The sequence below is a fragment of the Arvicola amphibius genome, chromosome 6 (genome assembly GCF_903992535.2).
Source record: "Arvicola amphibius chromosome 6, mArvAmp1.2, whole genome shotgun sequence".
Lineage (NCBI taxonomy): Eukaryota > Metazoa > Chordata > Mammalia > Rodentia > Cricetidae > Arvicola > Arvicola amphibius.
This window is the reverse complement of record NC_052052.2, coordinates 88970229-88979180: the sequence shown is the minus strand read 5'-3', so window position 1 is coordinate 88979180 and position 8952 is coordinate 88970229. Positions and strand designations below refer to the sequence as shown.

Below are 8952 nucleotides of genomic sequence, written 5' to 3'. Positions count from 1 at the left end.
TTACTTGGTCCAATGAGTGGAGACAATGCATCTCAGCAATTCAGTCAAAATTGAACAGTTTTATAAAATGGGATGGTCCAGGGCAAGGCCCTGCAGGAAAGCTACTGCTTTAGATAATATGAAGTAACCTAGAGCAGGGTACAGCCTGAGGGGCCTATAAGACACAAATGCTATTTAACTGTGAATAACTGGTGAAAAAGTAGCTAGCAGCAGGAGAAACATTCGTAACAAAGTGATTAATATGTGGGTAATTTAAAATGTTAGCTGCGCTTCTTCTTCTGAAAAACACCAAATGGCGGATGACGCGGGTGCAGCAGTAGGGCCCCAGGATTCAGGGGCCCAGGATTAGGAGGACGTGGCCCTTTCGGCGAAGAATTCAGCAGCAGTCTTAGGGGCCGCGGTCATGGTCGATGCTTGGGCCGAGTCCGAGTCCGCGGGGCTTGCGGAGGTTAAGCTTAAGACAAGGAGTGAATTCCCGTCACCAAGCTGGGCTGCCTGGTTAAGGACATGGAAATCAAGTCCCTAGAGGAGATCTACCTGTTCTCCCTGCCCATTAAGGAGACCCAGATTATTGATTTTTTTTCCTGGGAGCATCCCTAAAGGACAAGGTTCTGAAGATCATGCCCGCGCAGAAGCAGACTAGGGCAGGCCAGCGGACCAGGTTCAAGGCTTTTGTCGCTATTGGGGACTACAATGGTCACATAGGTCTCGGTGTCAAGTGCTCCAAGGAAGTAGCCACTGCCATCCGAGTGGCCATCATCTTGGCTAAGCTTCCCATTGTCCCTGTGCTTAGAGGCTACTGGGGGAACAAGATTGGCAAGCCCCACACTGTTCCTTGCAAAGTGACAGGCCGCTGTGGTTCTGTGCTGGTGTGTCTCATCCCTGACCCCAGAGGCACTGGCATAGTCTCCGCTCCTGTGTCCAAGAAGCTACTAATGATGGCCGGCATTGATGACTGCTACACATCAGCCAGGGGCTGTACTGCCACCCTGGGCAGCTTTGCCAAGGCCACCTTTGATATCATCTCTAAGACCTACAGCTACCTGACCTCTGGAGAGAGGCTGTGTTCACCAAGTCTCCTTATCAGGAATTCACTGAGAGTCTTGTGAAAACCCACACCAGAGTCTCTGTTCAGAGGACCCAGCTCCAGCTGTGGCCACCACGTAAGGGCTTTTATACAAGGAAAATAAAAGCGAATTAAGTCTGTTTAAAAAACGTTAGTTGCAAACATGGGAATGGTTTAAAATGTAGGGGGACAGAATAAACAGAGAATGTATTTATTCTGACCAGAACAAAGATGGCTAAGTGACAGGGCACACAAGGCAATGGAAGCAGAAGTAGAGACATGGTGGCAGCTACAGGTTTGGGACCATGCCCATGGGGGACAAAGGAGAACATTATTGCCCAGTAGAGCAGATCTCCAGGCCACCAGGCCACCAGGAAGCTCTGGCCACCACTGGGCCTGCCTCACCATGTCATCCCATCGCTGCAGGAGGAGATGGTGCATTGGGCTGTAGACCCAGCCCCACAACCCCAGTTCAGCAGCTCTTAGCTGCCTTCTGCATTTGTGTTTCTCACCCCGCTTGGTGTGTGGGGCTGCTATTGGGGTGCAAACATGATGGTCATGCCCTAGGTACTGGAAGCAACGCCGCCCTGAGGGCAAGGTGACATACAACAGCACGAAGCTCACACAGGGCCTGCCTCAGGCGGGCTGCCCATCGACACGCTCACTCTGAGAAGAATGGCTCATTTTCTGGGTTACTTCTTGGAAAGACTTCCATGGCCTGTGTTGCCTGCAGAAGCCTTGTTGATGCCCACAATCTGTGCTGCTCCTGGAAACCATGTGAAGCTCCTGGTCCATGCTGCTGCAGACTGCATCTCTTCCAATGGGCAGGGAGGCATCTTTGCAGTGGTATCGATGACTGCAGACTCATAACTGAGAACGAAAGACACTGAAGGCTCCCCAAAAGAAACAGGCATGAAATTATGGAAGAGAGTCTTTTAAAATTTTGATAAAGGTGTTGAGTGTAGCTCTTTACAGTTGATGGCTTCTGGCAGGGGCAGGAATGGGGGAAGGACTTAGTTTGTTCAAGGGGTTAGCCGCTGGAAGTTGAACCGAGCTCCAGTGAGTACAAAGGCAACACGATTTGGACTTGAGATTTGTTTGTTTGTTTTTGTTTTCTTAATTATTTATTTTTTGGAGGGAGGTGCAAGGGTGGGAGGGTGTACCTGGGAGGAATGGGGAAAGAGTGTGATCAGGGTACATGAAATTCCCAAATAATTAATAAAACTATTATGTTGTGAAAAAACAAAAATATTAATAATGCTGGCATAACGTGACATTACTAGAGATGAACAAGATCATCTCTCTATGTCTGGAGAAAGCTGAAGGATCTGGGGGATTGCTGTGAGCAGAGGTCAGTGAAGGAGACTGTTTGCAAAAGCCCATGACCTTTGGAAGAAGCAAAACAGAACAGAGGCTGTAGACCATGAAGAAGAAAATATGCTGCCCTCTGATGAACCTGTGGTCCCTGGAACTGAAAAGGGACAAGGGACTGAAGGTTTGGAAGAGGATCTGGCACACCTGAGAGAGGAGGCATGTGACAGGGAGACAGGCTGTGGCTTTGGCATTAACGTAAGTGTGCCATTTTGTCAGATCTCTGTCCCTCCTCTGGGTTTTTCCATTGAAGTTACAAGCTTGCTCTGGTATCCTCCACCTTGAAATAACAACCCAATATTCTCCCTATCTGCCTTGCTGGTTGGTACCGATTGATAGTATCAGAACCTGGGTCTTGGCAGCTCTCACAATCTAGGCTCAGCCAGTCATGTGTGCTTGCCAGGCAGCTAAACAGACACGCAGCAGTGAAGAGCACAAAAGGGGTTTTGTTCCATGTGGCCACATTGGGAAGTGGGACAAATAAAGAGACACCAGTGACTAAAATCTGGCAATTACTAAAGATGATACAAAACTGCATTCATCAACATTTGTGACATTATCGATGAACTGTGATATTATGTGCATGAGTTTTAAGTTCTTTGAGATTATTATTATAGACTCATGCAAAACCGAGGAGTCATAGACAGTTCCTTTGTCCAGCTTCTCCTGAGGTTAATTTATAGACCCTTAGTTTAAAGGTTTATGTGGATTTCACCAGTATTTGCATGTTCTGTATGTGTGCATGCATGTGTGCCTGTGCATGCGTGTGAGTGTGTGTGCATGTGTGTGTATGTGTGCATGCGTGTGTATGTGAAATTTTGTGCATGTACATTTGTGGTTTCTGCAACTCTTTCCATAACAAGGAAGCAACAATCCAGTCATCGTGTCAGGGAAGTTCTCCTGACCTCTTCCATGGCCCCAGCTCCCGCCAGGCTCCCACAGATCCATCTTCTCTCTCACTTTGGGACTGCTGTATTGCTACAAGCCACAACATTATACAGTAATTACTCAGCCATCTTTTCAAGAGCAACTTATTAGAACCAAGGGATCTGGTAAAGGCTAAACCAAAAGGCACGGCTTGTTGGCGTTATCGTTTTGTGGATAAAGTGGCTGTGCTTTGCTGTAGAGTTTTCGCTGTAGCTGGCTTCCCTTTCTGTTGTATTTGGGGACTAATTCCCTAGTTCAGAACTGTTTACACTACCAGGCCTCTGTTCCTCTCTCCTAGGTAAGCACAGAGATCTGCCTTCCTGCAATTATCTTTATCAGCAGGCATTGGGTCAGAGTTTAGGGTCCAGGCAAAGAGCATCTACCCCATCTAAGATATTCACAGATCTCCAAGGACACAGAATTACTACCTGCCTAAGCTGTTGCTCTGGTTTTGCCCCATGACCAGAACAGCTGATAACAGCAAAGGCCAGAACTAACAATTTAGAGGCCTGGGTCTCTTCTTCACTTAGAGCAGGAAGTCTAACTCCAGACCTAGGCCCATAGAAACTGTAGCATCTGTGGTATGTGCTATCTGATCAAGATTCGTGGCTTCTACCTGACTGTTTTTACAGGTTGCTTGGTTACCTGAATCTATGCATGCTGGAAGAAGGAAAAAGCAGCACTCTGATTTAAAATACAATATGTGCCCTATTCATAATTTTACTAAAAACAAACCATTTAGCTCTTTCTACTACCTAAAAATATAATGTAGTGCACTAACCTTCTCCTCTAGAGTTGCCTGATGATTTAATTCCTTTCTTAACTAACTTTCTCCACTAAGAAATTCACAGGATGTGTACTAGCCACTCCCATAGATCTCTCTCTCTCTCTCTCTCTCTCTCTCTCTCTGTGTGTGTGTGTGTGAGAGAGAGAAAGAGAGAGAGAGAGAGAGAGAGAGAGAGAGAGAGAGAGAGAGAGAGAGAGGAGTGAAAACCTTTATCTGGTTTCCTATGGGGCCCTGGAACCTGCTACGGCTGGGGAATTGTTGGTTTTAAGGGTATATACGACTGGGAATATTTGTAATGGGTAGAACTAAGAACAACGTAGAGCAAAGAGAACAAGTAAGCTTGTGGAACAATGGGAAGGATGCATCGAAGAGAGAAAAATAGACATGGACAGACGATTCCATTGTGAGTAGACATTTTACCCTCAGATCTTTAGCCCCCGCTTTAGCCATTCCTGGCATCTTTAAGTGAACTCTTTTTTTTTTTAAATATTTATTTATTATGTATACAATATTCTGTCGGTATGTATGTCTGCAGGCCAGAAGAGGGCACCAGACCTCATTACAGATGGTTGTGAGCCACCATGTGGTTGCTGGGAATTGAACTCAGGACCTTTGGAAGAGCAGGCAATGCTCTTAAACGCTGAGCCATCTCTCCAGCCCTTTAAGTGAACTCTTAAAGGGAGTCTTAAAGACTAGAATTTTTAAGGCTCCCGTAACTATATGAACAGAGTCAGTCTGTAACAAATTTTCAGCTTGTCTTTTCTCTTTCAGAGGCCACCTTTTCTCCATCCTTCCAGAACTTTCCAAGAAGATGCTACAACATAAGATTGACAGTTGGAGGGGCTGGGGAGATGGCTCTGCACTCTGGAGCACTGGCTGTGCAATCGTGAAGACTGGACGTGGGATCCCCCTTGAGCTGCAGGGACTGGAAAAACGCCAACGAAAGAAGTGTGCAAAGTAAGCAGAAACCGTGCTCCCCCAATCGACCTCCCCTCACTCTCATCCTGGGGTGTGGCCTCTTCTAAGCTGCAGTTTCTCTCACTGGAGCAGTGGGCAGACATTTCATTCTCACTGGAAATAGCGGCGTCCAGTGTTCTGGTTTTTGTTTTTGTTTTCATGGCTTTCACATAAAATAAAAGTTCCTAGGACCCATTGGCCCAAAGCTTCTATTTTACTTTTTTTCTCTCTTAAACATCCCCTGATTAGTCAAGTAGACAAGGTAGTCTACAGGATTCACAGAAAATGAACTTCTTGCCTTCACGCGCCTCCTCCACCTGGACTGCCGACTCTGTCACTCTGTTTTATAGAATGCCAACACCTTCCTTAACATAAGAAGTTAAGCAACTTCACACAAGATATTTCAGAACCTGTAAAAGTCTCACCCTTTCTCAAGTTAGGCGTGGGCTAAAGCATCCCGTTATCCGGGAAGCCCCATGCCAGATGGAGACTCAGCACTGTGTTTGAATAGCAGTGATCTTATTACTTACAACCCTCACCTCCTGGCCCAACTTAATCCCATAATTACTTTCTTAAATTTCCCTTTATTTAACATAATCTATTCTGTCTTCTTTTGTTACCATTATTTAACTAACCAAATAGTCCAAATGTAATACCAAAGGCTCAAGGGGCATGAGTCCAACGTGTGGAAACCTGCTTTTAATTTAAGATTATGGGGCCAGCTTCTTAGAAATTGCCACTTTTTAAAAAAAAATAGATTTTTCCTTCTTTATGTCAAGAGATGGCTGATCGAATTAGAATCGGCTTAATCTAATAATGGGTCATTTTAGAGCTGTCTTCAAAATGAACATTTTGGTTCCAAATCCTAACCTCGTCATAGGATTCAGACATGTATTTTGGCGAGTTCAGATCAAAAGTTAAGTGACTTCCGTAACAACTTTCTCCACTCTCATAGTTTGGAAAGATGAAAAATAAATTGCATTGGTGGCCAAACAGACAACAAGGAATTCCTTTCCCCTGTTCAGAAGAAGAAACGGTGGGAGACTCAGAGTCACATCTCAAATGTGAGCTCCAGAGAGGTGGAGGGCATGCCCAGCGTTTGCATGCCAGCTCCTCACGTAGTGAAGAGGGTATGAGGATTGGGTACCTGCAGACTGAAAATGCCGAGCTGGGAGGTGAGGCTGAGGCCTTGGGGAGGCGCTGCTCTCTCGCCTCCATCACACACAGCAGCTGCACGAGACGCAGCTTCTCTATGAAGAGAAGGTTGATGCTGAAGCTGACCTGGTATCCTGACTGACTTGTTAGAACTAGTGCTTTTGGAATCTTCGGGTCACATGAAGAAATATGCCCCCTGCTTCCTGAATGCCAAACAAGTGACTGACTAGGAACTGGACCTGCTGGCTCCAAGTGGACCATGGACAACCAATCCAACAGCAATTTTATGTTAGATAATTTTGTCCACTGTGAAGCTCAAGAAGCTGGGTGAGGTGAGGCATGCCTGTGATCCCAGCTCTCTGGAGGCCGAGGTGGAAGCATCATGTGTCCTAAGTCAGCCGAGGCTGTGCAATAAAACCTAAACACATACCCAAAGGAAAAGAGGTCCAGGAATTCATTCATGTTTGATTGTTATAAACACAATTAGGAGGCTAAATTCCTACTCTGTCTTTTTAGTAATAGGGAACAGAAGTAGCATATAGAGCATGAAAGAATTCCCAGTGAGCTACAGGCTTTAGAACTATGTGATAATTGGTTTATGCCCTGACCTTGGGCTGAATGCTAGGGATGTGGCTTTCTCTGTGGAGTGCTTGCAGCCCACTGCAGACAGACAACTGTCCTCTTGTTCTGTGTTTATGAAGCATAGACCTCATACTTTTAACATCCGTGGGGAAAGGGTGTCAAAGTCCAACTTCAAGCACTAATAACACACTTCTCAAATGATGGGGACTTTCCACTCTGTGATCGTGACAATGAGAAGCAATGCATGACTCTCAGAGGCCTCACAAAATGCCCATCTCTGTCTCCAGGCTGCATTTTCCCCGGGCTCTGAGACACCACACCTTGGCGCGTGCGCATTGAATAACATTGTTGTGAGAGGCTGGAAGCACCATAACAGTGAATGCGTGTCCAAATCTTCTAGATGTGCAGAGAGCATAACCATCACAGAAACGAAGAATCATGACAGAAATGTGGCCCCTCGAATTCGCTCTTCTTTTCCTGTCCCTCATGACAAGAACGTATTTACAAGGAAACTCGACTTGAGTGATAGCCATCCTCTTAGAGTTTTCAAATGATTTTAGGGAGATGAAAGTCAGCCCCATGTGGAATGGATAGATGCCTACCACATATTTACATGGATTTGTGTGCACGGACATGTGTACCAGGAAAGCGGACAACTATGCCAGCCTCAGAGGAGGTTGAGCTGGATCTTGCCGAAACACAATCAGCCCTAAACCTAGGACATCAAAACACTTAATGGTTTTCTGAAGTGCCTTGGGGTGCTGGAGAGTGGCATGTCCAATTGGCAGCGCGGGGAGAAATTCGAAGCAGTGAAAAAAAAAGAAATGAATCCTTCTCTTTCTCCTTTTCTTTTGAACTCCTTAATATAATTTCTCCACATTGTTCTTTTGAAGTCTGCCATTAGGGTGGAGATTCCTCAAGGACTGCGAGACACTGGAGCGTCATGAAGGAGACAAGGAATGTCCTCTAATGTCCCTCGTTAAGAGGGCAGATGACAGAAGTTTTAGGCTTCCTCTTACCCCTTTAATTCCAGCCTCCTAGGCTGAGTTTTAACTCTGTCTGAATAGCATGAAGAAAACAAACAGGAGGCAATGTGAGTCACTAGTTTCTTACATTCTCGGCTTGCTGTGATAAACAAGCTCTGTAAATGGATTTTCCTTTTCTGCCACCAGCCCTAAATAATGGCACAGAGACTTATTATTAATTATAAAAGATCGCATATAGCTTAGGCTTGTTCCACTTACTCATAACTGAAATGAACCCATTTCTATTCATCTATGTGTTGCCGTGTGACTCCTGGCTTTTACTTCTTCTCCTGCATGTCTTGCTCCTTCTGTGTCAAAGCTAGCAACTCCACATTTCTCCCTCTGCGAGTCCTCTCTGTCCCCAGAAGTCCCACCTAACCTCTTCCTGCCTAGCTAATGGCCATTTGGCTCTTTATTAAACCAATCACAGTGACACATCTTCACACAGTGTAGAGAAATATTCTGCAGCAAAGCTCTTTAGGGGAAGGGACCCTGCAGGCCTCTTCCCTGCTTTTCCCTGACACACAGATATTCACTAGGATTCTGAATGTATGTGCCTCAAGTCTCAGCAGAAAGCAGCCGTTCTTCACTGTGACACATGGACAATCCAAAAGGTCACAGTTGCTGGGCCTATGTTGTAGAACACACAGCATGGCAGCCCACTGGTGTATCTCTGCTCTGGTCTGCAGGTCTTCAAATCTTCCCAGTCCTTTAAGCTGAAATTCTCTCCCATGAGCCTGGGAGGCCAACTGTGAGCCGAGGTACTGCCACATCTGAGGTCATCCTCCCTCTTTTCACCCTAGCTGGGCCTCCTTCTTTAAGGGAAGACTGAGGCCTTTGGGTGTGAACTCTCTTGGCTCCGACTCTTGATTAACAAGATCACCCACATCTACACTTGGCCTACTTCCAGTTAAAGGATACCTGGTTTGCCTTTCCTGTTCAAAACTCAGCAGGCTCATACCGGCCCCTGCAGCCCAGTCCTCCCCAGCCCTGTGGTGTCAGAAAAACCCCAGTTCCCCAAACTCCAAAAGCTTGTCCACATATTCAGAAATGAGTTCAACCTAGAATATAGGAGAATTTCT

The 8952-nt window shown here is 45.9% G+C and overlaps 1 pseudogene; it reads left to right on the top strand.

Annotated features, from left to right (window-relative positions):
- The first annotated feature begins 292 nt into the window (after positions 1–292).
- Positions 293–1167, top strand: LOC119817569 (annotated as a pseudogene).
- The last annotated feature ends 7785 nt before the right edge of the window (positions 1168–8952 follow it).